This window comes from Pelophylax lessonae (genome assembly GCF_965119305.1).
Source record: "Pelophylax lessonae genome assembly, chromosome: 7".
NCBI lineage: Eukaryota > Metazoa > Chordata > Amphibia > Anura > Ranidae > Pelophylax > Pelophylax lessonae.
In genome coordinates, this window is record NC_138774.1 from 91463672 (window position 1) to 91482613 (window position 18942).

An 18942-nucleotide genomic window follows, 5' to 3' on the forward strand; every position below is an offset into this window, starting at 1 on the left:
CGATATACTTATCTATTCTCATTCCTTACCTGAACACATAAAACATGTGAGACTTGTGTTGTCAAGACTACATGCACATAACTTATATGTTAAATCAAAGAAATGTCTCTTTCATAAAGAGGAGGTACTATTCCTAGGATATATTATATCTAAAAGTGGAATCAAAATGGACATGAGCAAAATATCCTGCATTCTGGATTGGCCTGTGCCAACCACTCGCAAAGCATTACAAAGGTTCCTAGGATTCTCTAATTACTATAGGAAATTCATTAAAAACTTCTCTGCGATTGTGAAACCTCTCACACAATTTACAAGCACGAGGAGACCATTTAATTGGTCAAAGGAAGCAAATGGAGCATTCTCTCTGCTGAAATCAAGCTTTACTACTGCCCCCATACTATGCCATCCAGACCCATCCCTTCAATACATCTTGGAGGTAGATGCGTCTAATATGGCAGTAGGAGCAGTTCTCTCACAACGACCAACAAACACCTCACCTCTTCACCCAGTTGCTTTCTTTTCAAAGTCATTAAGTAGCCCCGAGGTGAACTACCCAGTAGGTGAGAAGGAGTTATTAGCCATAAAATTGGCATTAGAGAATTGGAGACATCTACTTGAGGGCACTCAATTGCCAATTCTGATATATACTGATCACAAAAACCTCCAATACCTTCAGACTAATAGAACTCTTTCCCACCGGCAGGTACGGTGGTCGTTATTCTTTCTGAGATTTAATTTTTTAGTAACTTACACCGTAAAAAAGTTCGTTTCATCTTGTGATACCTGTGCAAGGTCTAAAATTGACAACACGAAACCATCAGGATTACTTTGTAGTTTACCGATACCCCAGGTTCCGTGGGAAGTGGTATCCTTGGATTTCATAGTGGAGCTACCACCTTCCAAAGGATTCAACACCATCTTGGTATCAGTGGACCATCTGACCAAGCTGGCACACTTCACCCCTATCCGAAAACTACCTTCATCCAAACAAACAGCAGAATTACTTGTGAAACATGTCTTTAAGTTACATGGTATTCCAAAAACACTGCTGTCTGACCGTGGTTCACAATTCATCTCAAAATTTTGGCTAGCTCTATGTCAGATACTGCGAATAGAGCGTAACCTTACTTCTGCCTACCACCCTCAGACCAACGGACAGACAGAGAGAGTTAACCAGTGCATTGAACAGTACCTGCGTTGCTATACTTCGTATCTACAGGACGATTGGGCAGATCTCCTCCCACTTGCGGAATTCGCCTATAACAACGCTACTCATAGCACTACTAAGCAATGTCCGTTTTACCTGAATTATGGGTTTCATCCCACACTCCTTCCTCCACGTATCTTACCATCAAGTAATCCAGTAGCATCTGATTATCTTGCCCAGATAAAGGATTCTCTGGGATTACTCAACAATACAATATCTCATGCTCATAGCCAACAAAAAAAATACTACGACCTCCGTAGGAAACCCTCTCCCCAATATGCCATTGGGGATCTTGTTTGGCTTTCTACAAAAAATCTGAGACTAAAGATCCCTAGTAAAAAACTTGGACCCCTATTTCTGAGACCTTTTCCAATAGAGAAGCTTATTGGAAAAGCTGCGGTACAACTCACATTGCCAGTAGACCTCAAGATACATCCTGTCTTCCATGTGTCTCTACTGAAGCCCCATGTACCTAACCAAGGAATAAGGCCTACTATCTCACCTCCACCTCCTGTACAAGTGGAAGGTGGAGAAGAATTTGAGATAAAAGAAATTTTGGATTCCCGTTTCAATAGAAGAAGACTCCAGTATCTTGTACGATGGAAGAATTATGGGCCCCAAGATGACACCTGGCTGGATACCTCCGATATCCATGCCCCTAGACTGATTCGCAATTTCCACTCGAAATATCCGGAAAAACCAGTCCTAGAGGCCTTCCGGAGCCGGCCTTAAGGGGGGGGTACTGTAATGTTCCGGTACCTATGGTACCCTTGTTCCTATATTTCTCCTCTCTTTGCGTCCCATCTTGTATATACAAAGGACGCATACACCTTTAAGACCGGATGACATCACTGCCGAGCGCCGCTATGAGCGGCTATTTCAATCGCCGGTTTGCTCTCACTCATCGCTCGTTCAAACCCACATGTTCATCGCACCTACGCCTGAGAAGTCGGAGCTGCTGACATACCTTCCTTGCTGAACTAAGCCGCAAACCTCACTGGTGATCCGTATCCCGCTACGGGATCACCCCTCTCCTCTGGACATTGTATTTCCTAACCTATCTAAGTGATAAGTACCCCGCAGGGGATTCTTACTAACCAATCTCCTACTGTCCTCTACTGCAATTACCAAGACTATCTGTATCTATCTATTCACTATCATCTGCATAAGACTGTTAGCTCTTGGGACTACCTTGAACTATCCTTGCACTAGGTTACTCTGTCTAAAGTATACTCCATCTGTGTCCTCTTACCATCTGCACTATACTTGACATCAGAACCTATCTGCTTACCATCACCTGCAACTCTCCTATACTACTTCTAGTGCTCACCATACAATAGCCTGTCTCTCATCTATATATCCTCATATACTCTATCCCTCCATTAAACATCTATTAATATATATATAGTGTATAACAGGCTGTACACAGTGATGAAGTCCTGAGAGTTGGATATGTTGTTCAACAGATTCTCTACAAGGCTACTGAGTGTAATAATTCTGCAGCTGTAAATCCATCCGCAAACAAAAACGCATGAACGTTACACCCCTCCTGTCTCAGTCGAAGTCCAATAGGAGGAAACGCGTCAAAATGGAGGCATACCCGTCACACACGTCACTCGCGGTCCGTGCTGCAGCCGGACGCGAGTTCCTTAAGAAATTCCTCGCATGATTTGTATTCAATGCTGGCTAAAGAACATCCCATGTAAGTGCAATATCGTTTGTTTAATAAATAGTTTGGAAAGTAATACACTATCGGCTGCGTTATCCTTTAGATCACATGTCTGAGGGTGATCATCAGATCCATGCAAATTGAGACACCTTGTTAGAATGTGGATGAGGAGGAGAAGATAGTGTCTTGTTGGAGTGTTTAACAAGCGCTTATTGTCTGCAGTCTGGTAAGAGACTAATTTAGCTGTTTTCACTTGGAGATCGGAAGCACTGTGGGATTATTTTATTTTCAGTTTATTTGCATCAAATTTGCACCTTATTTTTTCTGTCTGGTAAGGACGAATTTCACTTGTGGTGGTGGGCTTTCACACCGAATTGGAAAGTATTTTTGTTTTCACCCATTCACCAGTTTGAGCCATCACCTTATGGACATTCATGAATTTTTTTTGATTGATTTATGTTCAGAAAATTACCAGTGTCATTTATTTGTGCACCATAAGAGTTTTCACCTATGTCACATATGGATTGACCTATGTTTATTTCCCATTTGTTTGGGCCCTACATTATTGTTTTAGCGCACCTATTACACATTTATTTTTCATTTATTTATTCACAAGGCACTGAATACCGGTAGCAGCTTTAACCATCTATCAGCGCACCCCCCCCCCCCCCCCAACACACATATATATACAGTGCATTGCGAAAGTAATACTTTTGCAATGCACTGTATACACACATATATATATATATATATATATATATATATATATATATACACATATACCTACATATATATATATATTTTTTTTAAAATAAATGATTCTCTGAATGAATGGAGGAAGGAAAATCTACACCCCAAGGAACGCCTGGCTGGCTGGTACTGGTAAAGAGAAAGGGGAAAATTAAGCAGATGGAGGGGAAGGAGGGATACAATAAAATGGAACAAACTCACCTGGAGAGGAGGGAAAATAAATGTAGATACCTAAAAAAGATAGCAGGGGGGAGTCAAAGAATGCTGATCCTGCTACTGCCGCCATCAATGCCAATCACAAAAAAGCTCTTTAAGCAAAAGAGTTATGGCAGACTGCGTTCCTCATTAGGAAACTCTGCATACCGCAAAAGATCCGCAGAAGGGGTTCCCAGACTTTTTAGCCCTAAGAGCGGCCCGAGTACAGAGACTGCGCTTGGGAGAGGCTTAACCCAGCGGAAGCTGCCAGATGGTCAGCAGGCCAGGTAGGGACATACTGCTACTCTTCACCAGTCCAGAGGTATGACTAAAAAAAAGGAAAATGCTGGGAGTAGGGGGCGTCTTTCTTTTAAGCTATTCACTAGTCCTGAAGGCGGAGTAGAGGCGGAGCTCTATCACAGGTATGCTGCCATGGAGGCACTAGGAAAATCAAATGGACAGGGGTGAAAACTCACTCACAGCCAATGAAAAGTACTCCCTTTTAAAAGGGAGACTTTTGGATTTCTAAGCTCCATGTCCCCAAATGGCCTCAATGAGGATCTTGAGGTACATAATATAGTGTGACTTTAGCTTGTATAGTTTTTCTTTTCTCATTTTTATTTTATTTTGGTGTTATTTATATTTAAAATGTATTTCCTGTTCTGGTTTTCCAGACTACTTATGATCTTTTTGATTACTATTTTTTAGTTATCGTTTGACCAAGTTGTTTTGCATCTGAAGCAATAGTTATAAATAATTTCTCACATATATAAAAGTCTGGTAAGTGTTTTTTTCACTTGTTTTCATTTTTTAATCCTTTATGCATTCAAATGTATTACATGCACTGATAATGATTGTGCTATATAAATATTTGTTATTATCTTGTGTGTTTCAATGATCACTTGAGGGAATATAAAGTGATATTAAAGTCTTGTTTTTTTTTTTTTTTGTTTAAAAATAACAAACATGTCATACTTACCTGCTACGTACATTGGTTTTCACAGAGCTGCCCAGATCCTCCTCTTCTCGGGTCCCTCGCCAACACTCCTGGCCCCTCCTTCCTGCCCCCTGCCCCCACAGCAAGCAGCTTGCTATTGGGTCACCCAAGCCGCTGCCCTGTGTGTATATTCAGACACAGAGCTGTGACTCGGCCCCGTCCCTCTCTCTCATCAATGGTGCCGCTGCTGTCTCAGCCATTGAGGAGGGATAGTCCCAGACAAACGAGACTCTTGTGCAACATTGCTGGATAGAGATGGGGCTCAGGTAAGTGTTTGGGGAGCTGAGGGGGGGGGGGGTGTTGCTGCACACAGAAGGTTTTTTGTCTTAATGCACGGAATGCATTAAGATAAAAAAAAAAACCTTCTGCCTTTAGAAACACTTTAATTATTGGCTAAAAGAGTTTTTTTTATGTAAGACAATGGTGGAAAAACAAATTATTCCTTGTATTTTTTATTTTTTATTTCGTTTTTTTTTTTCTTTCTGTATTTTTCATTTTTTGATTAAAAATGTCATATATATATATATATATACACCGGTAGGGTGTGGAATTGTCGGGACGCTAATAGTATCCTATCTTTCGATTGAAAGAAGTGGACCCTGAGGAGGACGTCACAAGGTAGATCCTGGGCTATGAAGTTAGGTTTCGGTATTCTGTGGATCCTATCAATCGCTAATTCATATTCAGAGAGAGAAGGCACTATAGCAGAAAAGAGATCTTTAGCCATTTTTTCCAGATGCTGAGGTTGTTCTGACTCAGGTACTCCTCTGAGCTTTAAGTTGTACCTCCGCGATCTATCCTCTAGGTCCGCTATCTTGTCTTTGAGCCAGGCAATGTCTTCTGAGTGACCATTATGAGCATCAATGAGAGTGTTAAAGGAGAGTGTACATTTTTCCATAGAGGCTTCAACAATGTCTACTCTCTCTCCCAAATGCTGCACATCACGCTTTGTCTGAGACATGCACTGCATCATATCTGTGTGTATGGAGGTCCACAAGGAATGCAGCATGTCCTTTAATAGGGTGGTTGAGACAGGCTGGTCCCCTGCTGGGAAGGCTGCAAAGGGGGTCTGGGGAGTGAAGCACAGGGTCCTGGGGAGGAAGAGGAACCGCTGTCTGCTCCATAGGGCTGCACTGGACTCAATTTGGGGGTGACTCTCGGCGGGGCTTGTGCTTTGCAGGGCTTCTGGTGGAGGGTGATGGGGGGGTTGAGGAACCAGAAGAGTTCCCACTGTCCGGGTTGGCTACTTGCCTGAGCGGAGGATCGCGGCCCGCCTGTCTCACTGGGTCTCCACGAGAGACCGAAGACCGGCGGCGCTGGAGATGAAGAATCCCTCCAGCCTGGAGAGCTGCAGAGCTACTTTTTTCCTCCTCGGCATTCGCGGGGTCTTCGGGGGTCCGGCAGAGGTGAGTACACCAGTGGAGGGGGTCCGTTGGAGGCTGTAGTCCCGGGTGGCCGAGCGGAGCTTCTGGATTAAGCCGCCATCTTCAGCGCCGTACGCTACGCCCCTCACCCTTCACATTTTTGTAAATATTTTATTATATCTTTTCATGTGACTACACTGAAGAAATGACACTTTGCTACAATGTAAAGTAGTGAGTGTACAGCTTGTATAACAGTGTAAATTTGCTGTCCCCTCAAAATAACTCAACACACAGCTATTAATGTCTAAACCGCTGGCAACAAAAGTGAGTACACCCCTAAGTTAAAATGTCCAAATTGGGCCCAAAGTGTCAATATTTTGTGTGGCCACCATTATTTTCCAGCACTGCCTTAACCCTCTTGGGCTTGGAGTTCACCAGAGCTTCACAGATTGCCACTGGAGTCCTCTTCCACTCCTCCATGAAGACATCACGGAGCTGGTGGATGTTAGAGTCCTTGCACTCCTCCACCTTCCGTTTGAGGATGCCCCACAGATGCTCAATAGGGTTTAGGTCTGGAGACATGCTTGGGCAGTCAATCACCTTTACCCTCAGCTTCTTTAGCAAGGCAGTGGTCTTCTTGGAGGTGTGTTTGGGGTCATTACCATGTTGGATTACTGCCCTGTGGCCCAGTCTCTGAAAGGAGGGGATCATGCTCTGCCTCAGTATGTCACAGTACATGTTGGCATTCATGGTGCCCTCAATGAACTGTAGGCCATCTTTATGTAGAGCAACAATTCTTTTTTTTCAGATCCTCAGAGAGAGTTCTTCCAGTGACCAGTATGAGAGAGTGAGAGCGATAACACCAAATTTAACACACCTGCTCCCCATTCACACCTGAGACCTTGTAACACTAACGAGTCACATGACACCGGGGAGGGAAAATGGCTAATTGAGCCCATTTTGCACATTTAACTTAGGGGTGTACTCACTTTTGTTGCCAGCGGTTTAGATATTAATGGCTGTGTGTTGGGTTATTTTGAGGGGACAGCAAATTTGCACTGTTATACAAGCTGTACACTCACTACTTTACATTGTAGCAAAGTGTCATTTCTTCAGTGTTGTCACATGAAAAGATATAAATATTTATATAACAAAATAGATAATTTTTAGAATACCCCCCTGGATCTTAGCATGCATGGGTTTGGTTATCTAGTCCAGTTTTTAGTACCCAGTCTTGCTAATCCAGATTTGATTTTTACTGTTCAGTTTATACCTTCAGTTCTTTATAAATAACCTAGTTGCCTCTGTGTCCATTACTTTACAAAGAGCGTGCATGTGAATCGCAATGTCACAGCAACCAGCATGAGTTTGCGCTTCATTTCCGCTTACCGTGGCTCCATTTGGCCCACAGCTGACATCACTTCCGGCCGGGGGCTGAGCTGATCCCAGTCTCCAAATGCTGGGACCATCTGCTTAACATGATAGGATTTTTTTCATCTGAGACACATCAACCATGGCTTGGTTCCATCAGGACTTAATGACTTTTATGCCTATGAAGCTGAATAAATTACCTAATACTATCGACAGTGGGATCTTGCTATTTACTCTTTGTGGAACTGTTTAATATACAGCTACATATATAGGCCCTGAGCGCTGTCAATCTGTTATGTTTGGATTATCAGGAGAGTTTTTCTTACCAGGCTGGAACAAGTGTGTGACTTTACGAAGGTAGTCAAGCCTCTCAGTAGCCCCTGTGAGCCTTAGCAGTAATCAATGCCTGTAGGTATTGGGTTGTGATCAGAATACTGACCCTACCCTATACGCATATATCTTTGAAGACAGAAAGAATCCTCAACAACAGAGAAAAACATGTCTGCTTTTAGTTGATATGTTTTGTTTATCTCCCTCATTTAGAAGTAATTGTACATATTCTCTATGACTATTATATCATACCTCTGTATTAGATCTATATTGCCCTATAAATAAGGTCACACACCTGGCAGTACTCTGTGGCTTCTTTATACTCTCTATATTAGTTGTTTACTATACAGTATCTCACAAAACCCCTCACATTTTTGTAAATATTTTATTATATTTTTTCATGTGACAACACTGAAGAAATTACACTTTGCTACAATGTAAAGTAGTGAGTGTACAGCTTGTATAACAGTATAAATTTGCTGTCCCCTCAAAATAACTCAACACACAGCCATTAATGTCTAAACTGCTAGCAACAAAAGTACGTACACTGAGTTAGTTAGACCTGAGCTTTGTACGCATGCTCCGAAACGCGTTACGTCATCACTGGTAGACTTGCGGTTCACCACTGTCCAAGCTTGATCCGGCTCCTCCTATTGGCCTCCCCTGGTGTTGTCATCTCCCGCCTGCTGGTCAGCCTGAGGGCGGAAGTGCCACATACAGGAAGGGATTCGGGAGCTATGAGGACAAGCATCTACTTCCATGTGAGTTTATATTAATGTCATGCAATAAGTCTTTACTGCTACCAGGGGCGTACCTAAAGCATTTGGCACCCGGGGCGGATCCTATATCTGGCACCCCCCTGGCGTGCAGGCGACAAACCGCAGATTGACCCGGCGACCAGACCCCTCCTCCTCTGCAAAAACAGCGCCGATGGACCTGAGGCGCCAGACAGAAATACATGTAACTGGCAGTGTAATACTTACTGTGTGCTACTGCCAGTGGTGTCACTAGAGTTGGTGTCACCTGGTGCAGTAAACCATGGTGTCACTCCCCCCCCAAAAAAAATTATTTTCCTGTTTTCTGAAAGCGTGCCAAAGATGCAGCATGCAAGACTTTTGGTGCGCTTTCAGAAAATGCAGAAAAAAAATCTATAGGACTGCAGTAATAACTGCGAGTAAAATGTAGGAAGACCCCCTTTACATTACACAGCCCCCGTACCCCTGGACCCCTTTACATTACACAGCCCCCGTACCCCTAAACCCCTTTACATTACACAGCCCCGTACCCCTGGACCCCTTTACATTACACAGCCCCCGTACCCCTAGACCCCTTTACATTACACAGTCCCACGTACCCCTGGACCCTTTTACATTACACAGCCCTCCCATTGGAACCCTTACATTACACAGCCCCCCCATTGGAACCCTTTAAATTACACAGCCCCACCCCCTCATGGAACCCTTTACATTACACAGCCCACACCCCCCTCATGGAAACCTTTATGTTACACAGCCCCCCGTCCCCCATAGAACCTTTTACATTATACAGCCCCCGACCCCCAATAGAACCCCTTACATTGCACAGCCCCCACCCCCCACGGAACCCTTCACATTACACAGCCCCTGCCCCCCAAAAGAACCCCTTACATTACACAGCCCCCACCCCCCCCCCCATAGAACCCTTTACATTACACAGTTTCCGCACCCGCACCCCCCCCCCCCATAGAACCCTTTTACCTGACATAACCCTGGCTCCCCCTCAATAGAACCTTTTACATTATACAGCCCCCAATAGAACCCCTTTACAATACAAAGCCCACATCAATAGAACCCCTTTACAATACAAAGCCCCTGCCAATAGAACCCCTTTACAATACAAACCTACCCAATAGAATCCCTCTACAATGCAAACCCCCCCAATAGAACCCCTTTACAATGCAGACCCCCCAATAGAACCCCTTTACGATACAAAGCCCCCCAATAGTACCCCTTTACAATACAAACCCCGCCAATAGAACCCTTTACAATACAACCCCCCCCCCAATAGAACCCCTCTAAAATGCAGACCCCCCAATAGAACCACTTTACAATACAAGCCCCCCAATAGAACCCCTTTTACAATGCAGACAACCCCCCCCCCTCCAATAAAACCCCTTTACAATGCAGACCCCCCCCTCCAATAAAACCCCTCTACAATGCAGACACCCCCCCCCCCAATGCAGACAAACCCCCCCCTAATAAAACCCCTTTACAATGTAGACTACCCCCCCCTCCAATAAAACCCCTTTACATTGCAGACCCCCCCTCCAATAAAACCCCTTCACAATGCAGACCCCCCCTTCCAATAAAACCCCTTTACAATGCAGACCCCCCCTCCAATGAAACCCCTTTACAATGCAGACCCCCCCCCTCCAATAAAACCCCTCTACAATGCAGACCCCCTCCCCCCCCCCCCAATAGAACCTCTTTACAATACAATCGCCCCTCCTACCTTATTAGGAGGAGAGCAGAGAGGGAGGAACTGTATAAAGCGGAGAATGGGAGAGAGACTCACTGTCACTCACGAGCCCTGCATACACAGTGGTCAGCGGGAAATGCCGAAGTTAACTGTGCTAGTTAATGAGCCAGTGATTGGTTGCTAGGCGGTCCTAGCAACCAATCGCCTTCTCATTATCTAGCACAGTTAACTCTGGCATTTCCCACTGTGTATGCAGGGCTCGTGAGCGAAGTGAGTCTCTCTCCCATTCTCCGCTTTATACAGTTTCTCCTCCTCTGCGCTCCTGTGTCAGTGAGCGGCGGAGGCAGTCCGGCGGCCGGCCCCGGGTGTCACCCTGGTCCCCTAATGTGTGGCACCCGGGGCGGACCGCCCCACCGCCCCCCCTGTCGGTATGCCACCGACTGCTACACTCAGCGGCGCCTGTTCTTTTCTTCTCGGTATTCGAGCTCTGGCTGCATCAAGAAAGAACTTGAGTAATGACTTCTTAAAATCACTTGCTGACCCTGGCTATTTCTTACATTTGTTTTTTAGAAGTTTAAATTAGTATTTTTTGCTTAGAACCCTTAAACATTATATATATATATATATATATATATATATATATTTTTTTTTTTTTTTTTTTTCTTGAACAGAGACTAATATTTTATATAGAATATTTTATGTCACACTGAATTTCCGCAGCGGTCTTTCAAACGCAATTTTTTTTTTGCAAAAATACCCTTTAACCACTTGCCGACCGCCCCACGCAGATTTACTGTGGCAGGGCGGCTCGGCTGCGCATAATCACGTAAATCTATGTGATTGTGCACATGGAATCAGCGGTGATTAGACACAGCAGGAGCCAGACCGCTGGAGGAGACATCGATTGCTGCCGGCCTCCCGCGATCTTTGGGGAAACTGACAGAAGACAAAGCAGGCGGGTCTTCTGTCATACAGGCAGAGAGAGATCATGAGTTTCAGCTAAACTGAAACCCCAATCTCTCTGTGCCTGTCACAGAACCCGAGCCGCCCCTCCCCCTACAATCAGCAAGCACAAGCAGGCATACATTTAACCCATTGATCACCCCCCAGTGTTAACCCTTTCCCTGCCAGGGTCATTTATACAGGTACAGTGCATATTGTTTAGCACTGATTACTGTATTAATGTCACTGGTCCCCAAAAAGTGTCAGAAAATGTCAGTTTGGGGTCTGATCTGTCCATCGCAATCTTGCAGTCCCGCTAAAAATCGCTGATCGCCGCCATTACTAATAAAAACAAAAACTTTTGTGCAAACCAATTAAAATACGCTTTTTGGGATTTATAATTTTTTTTTACCAAAAAAGTTTAGCAGAATACAAATTGGCCTCAACTGATTAAAAAAAATGTGATTTTTTACATTTTTTTATTGGAAATGTTTTATAGCAGAAAGTAAAAAATTGTGTGTTTTTTTTCAAAACTGTCGCTCTTTTTTTGTTTATAGCGCAAGATCTAAAAACCACAGAGGTGATCAAATACCATCAAAAGAAAGCTCTATTTGTGGGGAAAAAAGGACATCAATTGTATTTGGGTACAGCCTCGCACGACTGTGCAATTTTTCATTAAAGTAACGCAGTGCCAAATCGCAAAAAATGGCCTGGTCATTAAGGTGTAAAACCTTCCGAAGCTGAAGTGGTTAATAAATTAAAAAAGAACAAAAGTTAACCTAATTTTTTGTATAATGTGAAAGATGATGTTATGCTGAGTATATAGATACCTAACATGTCCTGCTTTTAAATAGCAAGAAACTACGGTACTTAATAATCTTAAAAGGCAAAGATTTAAACATTTCTACAGGTTAACTGTTTAGAGTTAAAGAAGAGGTCTGGGGCTAGAATTATTGCTCTTGCTCTAACGATCGCGGCAATACCTCACATGTGTGGTTTGAACATGGTTTACATATGTGGGCGTGACTCACATATGCGTTCGCTTCTGTGCGCGAGCTCGGAGGGATGGGGCACTTTAAATTTTTTTTTTTTACACTTTTATTTTTTTTTGATCACTTATATTTCTATTAAAAGGAATTTAAACAACCCTTGTAATATAAATAAGCAGAACAGGGCCTCTTTAATGTGAGATCTGGGGTCAAAAAGACCTCAGATCTCACATCTACACTTAAAAGCAAAAAAAAAATGTATATGGGCCCATTAAGGCTGTTGGGCTGATGAGGGCCATCCTGCCCTCACTCGACTTCCTGCACAGCACCTCAGAGGACCAGATTGTTTTCCCCGCTACAGACGATGCCGGTAAGCGGGGAAAACGACTGGGAAGCAGCGGGAGAGGGTACCCTCCCGAATCCGCCACTGGGACCACTTTTATGTGAAAGAGGACCGTCGGCCGAGTAAGAAATTACTGGGGTTATGTCAGCTATCTGCTGCCATAACACCGGTATTTAACGTCAAAGTACCGACGTAAAACTGCGGCAGGCGGTCTAGAAGTTGTTTAACCACCTAAAGAGCAGCCGCCGAAGATAAACTGCGGCAGGCTGGCTCTCCTGCGGGTACGTTGGCTCGCGGGAGCCCTGCAGCTAAGCAATGGGTCCAGCGGCCGCGATGGCCGCCGGGAACCCGGCGATCGCTGCAGGGACAGACAGAAAGTGGTGTGCCGTTGTAAACACAGCACACCGCTCCTCTGTCACTGATTGAAAAAGGGCTGCTGTGTTCCTGTTATTTCAGAACACAGACGCCAAGCCTTGCTTCCATCCACCAAGTCTGTCCCCCACACAGTTACAATCACCCCCTAGGTACATATTTAACCCTTTGATCGCCCCTGGTGTTAACCTCTTCCCTGCCAGTGTCATTTTTACAGTAGCAGTGCATATTTTTAGCACTGACTACTGTACTAATGTCACTGGTCCCCCAAAAGTGTCAAAAATGTCAGTTAGGGGTCCAATCTGTCTGCTGCAATGTTGCAGTCCCACTAAAAATCGCAGATCGCCGCCATTACTAGTAAAAAAATAAATAAATAAAAATGACATAAATCTTTCCCCTAGTTTGTAGACGTGATAACTTTTGTGCAAACCAATCAAAATACACTTATTGGGATTTGTTTTACCAAAAATATGTGGCAAAATACACATTAGCCAAAAATGATGAAAAAATTAGATTTTGAATTTTTTTTTATTGGGAATGTTATATAGCAGAAAATGAAAAATACTGCTTTTTTAAAAAAATGTACGCTCTTTTTTTGTTTATAGGGCATAATCAAAAAACCGCAGAGATGATCAAATACCACCAAAAAAAAAAAACCTTTTTGTGGGAAAAAAAAGGAAGTAAATTGTATTTGGGTACAGCGTTGCACGACCACGCAGTTGTCAGTTAACCACTTTACAGCCGCTCCCAGGCAAATCGCCATACATGTATGGCGCTCGCTCTCGGGAGTTTAGGGGGCGAGCGTGCGCAGCTGGCGGCATGCCCCCATCCCCGCTCGTCAGCGGGGAAGCCGATGCAGCGGGCAGGTGGCTCCAATTGCCGCCTGACACCCGGGATCGTTCCCCGCTAAGAGAGAAGGACGGTGATGATCACAGAGCTCATGTGATCCTGTGGGTCCGATCTGTAAGCTGCTATGTCACAGTCCTGCAAAAAAATCGCTGATCGCCGACATTACTAGTAAAAAAAAAAAACAATAAAAATGACATAAATCTTTCCCGTAGTTAGTAGACACGATAACTTTTGCGCAAACCAATCAAAATACGCTTATTGCAATTTTTTTTTACCAAAAATATATAGCATAAAACAAATTGGCCTAAAATGTTAAGAAATTTTGATTTTTTTGATTTTTTTTTTTGGGAATGTCATATAGCAGAATGACAACTATCTGGTGACTGTTGATCTGGGGCTATAGGGTTAATTGCTTAGTTAACCAAACCCAGCGACAATCCCTCTCAGCCAACTGGCACAAGCTGATCCCACAAGCTGGAAAATCTTTGTTCATTGTCATGTTATTGTTATCAGTGACAGAAGGGTGTGAGTATGACCAGCCATTTGTCATTGTCAGTGAAGGTGGCCAGGGGGCGAATTTCCCGCGAATGGCCACGTTTGTTCGTTGTTCTGCGAACGAACGAACACCCGATGTTCGAGTTCAATTTACGTTCGACTCAAACTCGAAGCTCCTCCCTAATGACCAGCCATTTGTCATAGTCAGTGAAGGTAGCCAGGGGCTAACACCACCTCCATTACACCCTGTAACTGCTTTTGCTGGATTATTTAGGCTGTTACAGAAAGTGAACAAATAACATATATATTGGCAGGATCAACAACTAATACAATTATGTGACACAGAGATAACAATTGCTGTCTTAATGTTAATGACAGACTGCATCGTATATGTAATTTGTTTTTTTCTGTTACATTTTAAAATGCTTGTGATTGTGATACACGGTACAATACCATTCACATTTTTGTGAGCTCTTGTGTTTTACACCGGAACAGTCCTAACACGTGAGGTGTGTTGGCATCCATTGCAGTAACAAGCACAGAGAAGTGTAAATAAGCTCTCAGGGCCCATTTAGATATCTGTTTGCATGCGTTAGTGCTATGCACATTAAGACACATTGCACATGCCTCTGACACAATTGCGTTGCAACGCACCACAATTTACACAATGTTACAGATCCATTTGTTCTGTGTATTTTAGGTGTTTGGAAAATAAGGCGGATATTAAAAAATATCTGTAACGTCTTTTAGGCGTTTAGTTCAATAGCCAGGCTGACTTAAATCAAAGTGTGAGTTTATTCATACACAATCGGCATAAATGCAATGTAAAAAATATTACTCAGTAAAAATTACAATAATTATGGATAAAAAGCTTTTGTAGATATTACAGAAAAAGATGCGAGCTTCAGTATGTAAAATGTATATGATATTCCTTCAGTGTATGTGTGTAGCAGAGTCTGATGTATGTGTGAATTGTATGAATGAAAATGCATGTGTCATATCTAAGGGAATAGCTATTTAAATATTGTTTCAAACAAAGATTCGTTATTAACTATATTTGTCACGGTTCAAAAATACATATAGCTAAACAATTGACAAGGCTTTAGTATTTTGAGTAATGACAATCACATAATAAAATTTACAGGAAAAACTAATATTCTGTAGTAATTTATGAAAGCATAACTTCTGACCTTCTGACCTTAGGCAATTAACCGTGAACATCAGGAAGTGGCAGCTGACTGGCAAAATGACCATTCATACTCTTAAATTAGAAATTGACCTTATGCCCAGGGCCGGTGCTTCCACTAGGCAAACTAGGCAGCCGCCTAGGGCGCATTGCCACCTAGGGGCACAGCCAGGAGTTGGCCCTCTCTCTCCATCATGAATGATTACTGTGAGCTGAGGGGAGAGCTGGCGGTAGGGGAGGAAGTAGGGACAGAGAAAGATGCCAGGTGTCTTGGGCAGTGGCGGAACTATCAGGCCCTGGCTTTCCACCACTGTTGGGGGGCCCCAAGAGGCAGGAATGGAGCCCACCAGAGTGCTGCCTGCATGATAATCCTCTTCAGCTGGAGCTGAACGGCCTTAACCCCAGGCAGGAAGTGACTCTCTGCACTGAGTTGGTGGGCAGCCGTTCATTTCCCTGGGTTGGTATTAAGCAGGGAGCGGAGGAGAGCTGAACCTGAGCCGGAGCTCGGCACTGGAGGGCGGAACCTTTACTGGGGCAGAAGAGATGAGGCACCGGAATGGTCTGAGGAGGTTGGTGATGAAGGACATGCGGAGCTCTCTGACTGCTGCTTTTCCCTCCACCAGGAGCCGGTTGGAGCTGTGGTGAGCACTGTGGTCCAGGAGAGGAGCGTCCTGATAGAAAGAATCAGCAGGATCACTGTGAAGGAGGGCAGAGTTGGGGGCCACTCTCTTCATACCGCCCAGTTAGTGTCCCCAGAACAGGGGATCAGGGTCCCTGGGTGTTACATGGAGCATCCCTGGTATGAAAGGAAATCGGGGTCACCAGGTGTGCCATGGGGAATCAGAGTCAACAGATGTGACATGGAGGATAGGGGTCACTGGGTGTAACAGGAGTTCGGGGTCACCAGGTGTGCCATGAGGAATTGGGGTCCCTGGGTGTGCCATGGGGGATTGGGGTCCCCAAGTGTGACATGGAGGAACATCAGGGTCCCCAGGTCGGACATGGAGGAACATCAGGGTCCACAACTGTGACATGGAAAAACATCAGGGTCTGACATAGAGGAACATTGGGGTCACTGAGTATGACAGCATGACATGGAGGAACACGAGGGTCCCTGGGTGTGTCATGGAGGAACATCAGGGTCAGTGGGTATGACAGCATGACATGGAGGAATATTGGGGTCCAAGGATGTGACATGGAAATACATCAAAGTCCCTGGGTGTGACATGGAGGGACATTAGGGTCCCCGGGTGTGACATGGAGGAATATGGGGGGTCACTGGGTATGAAAGCATAACATGGAGAAACCATCGGATCAGGGTCACTGGGTATGACATAGAGGAGTTTTTAACCCCTTACCTTTTATTTTTTTTGGGGGGGGGGGGGCGCAAGTAGCTGGTCTTGCCTAGGGCGTAAAATAGTCTAGCACCGGCCCTGCTTATGCCAGACTATTAGTAACAGAGTTTTAAAGAGAACCTGTAAAAAATGGCATAATTGCCAAATCTATGATAAAACCGAATTAATAAAATAATTCTACAGTGTTACGTGTCAGTAAAGGTAAAAAATGTGAGAATGATGTAGCACCCTCCTATGTAGGTGCTAGTTAAGGAGCGTAGTTTGTTCTGCCTGCTTATCAGGGGAGCAGCAGGTAAACTATTGTTGGCTCCATCTGCTTATCAGGGGAGCCTGATCAGTAGTTAGGACTGTTACATGTGTCCATGTGTGATTCATCTGGTCTGAGGGAGTGTCCCCACTGTATCCAATAGGGGAGCCTGTTTTAGGAAACCCAGCCAGTGACACACAGGCTTTTGTGACTATCCCAGTGGGTTGGCACGACAGTGGTGCATCCTGGGATATGTTATAAAAGCCACAGGCACATGTGAAAGGGTGTCTTTTGGGCAGGAAGCCAGGTCCCAGGACGAGGGTGACGGCTGTCTCTCCTCCTGTCTGTATGGAAGGTGGTCACAGGCGGTCGGCCTAGTGAGCCAGAAGTGTGGTGATGAGCCAGGAGGTCCAGGATACTGACAAGTGGAGCTGAACGCAGAGCAACCTTGGGAAAAACAGTGTCCTTGAGTACTGGGAAGCTTGCCAGGGGTCTGCCCAGGAAGGGGACCACTCCAGTGGAGAGTCAGTGGGCAAGGGCTAGCACGCAGAGAAAGTGAGCAAGGGGGTGCCAAGTTAGGACCCTGAAGAGGAACTATTTCAGGATCATATTCATTATCTTCACTTCAGTGGCAAGGAGAAGCAGCAGCCTTGCCGCACACACTACAGTCAGTTGTTCTCAAGCTTTGTGCATAGTTCATAGTTGGAATGTCCCCTTCTCCCATCCCAGTTCTAAATTAAAACACAAAAAAAACAAATCCCCTGGACTGTTCATTGTCTGAGCCAAGTGTCTAAAGTGATACGTTTCTACAGACTGTTGTTACGGGTAACCCAGGGAAATCCAGAAGGTGCAATTCTCAGCAGCTCTCTAGGGGGCAGTGCTACAATAATAACGGCAGAATGAAGATTAGGAAGAATTTTGCTTTCATTTTTCTTTTTGAGATTAGTCTTATAAAAGCCATATAGGATATAATCATTTTCTTTGCTCTTTTTTTTTTTTTTTTTTGTTAGATTACAACTTCCAGAATGTTTCCAAAGTTCTGCTTTCTCTTGATATTTGCAGTTGTTTTGAGTCTCACCCATAAGTCCTTATGTCAAGACTGGAAAACATTTCAGAAGAAGCACCTGACAAAAACCCTGGATGTTGACTGTGATAATATCATGAAAAAAAAATTGTTCAACTGCAAGTCACGGAACACCTTCATCTATTCATACCCTGCGCAAGTGAAGGTCCTCTGTAGAAAAGTTAAGGGTCCCACAAATGTATTAAGTCCTAAAGAGTTTAATCTCGCTGACTGCATTGAAACAACCAAGGTTTGCAAGTATAAATTAAAGAAACCAACTGATGTAATTTGTATAACATGTGAGAATGAAGTTCCGGTACATTTTGTCGGTGTTGGGAGCTGCAATCCTTAACATTTAAGTTTAACAACAGCTTGCAGCTGCAGGAAAACATATTGGGGTGGATTTACTAAAAACAAATAGACTGTGTGCTTTGGAAGTGCAGTTGTACTCATTTTCCCCAGAGGTTAGCGAATGTGGTGAAGCTCTGCAGATTTCCATCATCTAATCATGGTAAAGCAAAAAATGCAGTTTCTTGCACCTGATTGGGCATTCTCTACAAAGTGAAGCTTCAGCACATTCACTAACCTCTGGGGAAAATTAGTGCAACTGCCCTTCCAAAAATCACAGTCTATTTGCCTTTAGTAAATCCACCCCATTATTTCTGAGCAGAGGTCAAATCTAACGCAACCAAAAACTTTAGAGAGGTGAGAGAACCTATGTGCTGACCATATAACAGGGTGTAGTGTGTGAGATAAGATTG

General features: G+C 44.1%; 1 long non-coding RNA gene across 1 annotated transcript in view; it reads left to right on the forward strand.

Moving 5' to 3' along the window:
• LOC309560729 overlaps positions 1 to 18523 on the forward strand; it is a 62380-nt gene extending 43857 nt beyond the window's left edge. The window contains exon 3 of the long non-coding RNA XR_014225519.1: positions 18129 to 18523. This is a non-coding gene — a long non-coding RNA (uncharacterized lncRNA). The remainder of the gene's footprint in view (positions 1 to 18128) is intronic.
• The last annotated feature ends 419 nt before the right edge of the window (positions 18524 to 18942 follow it).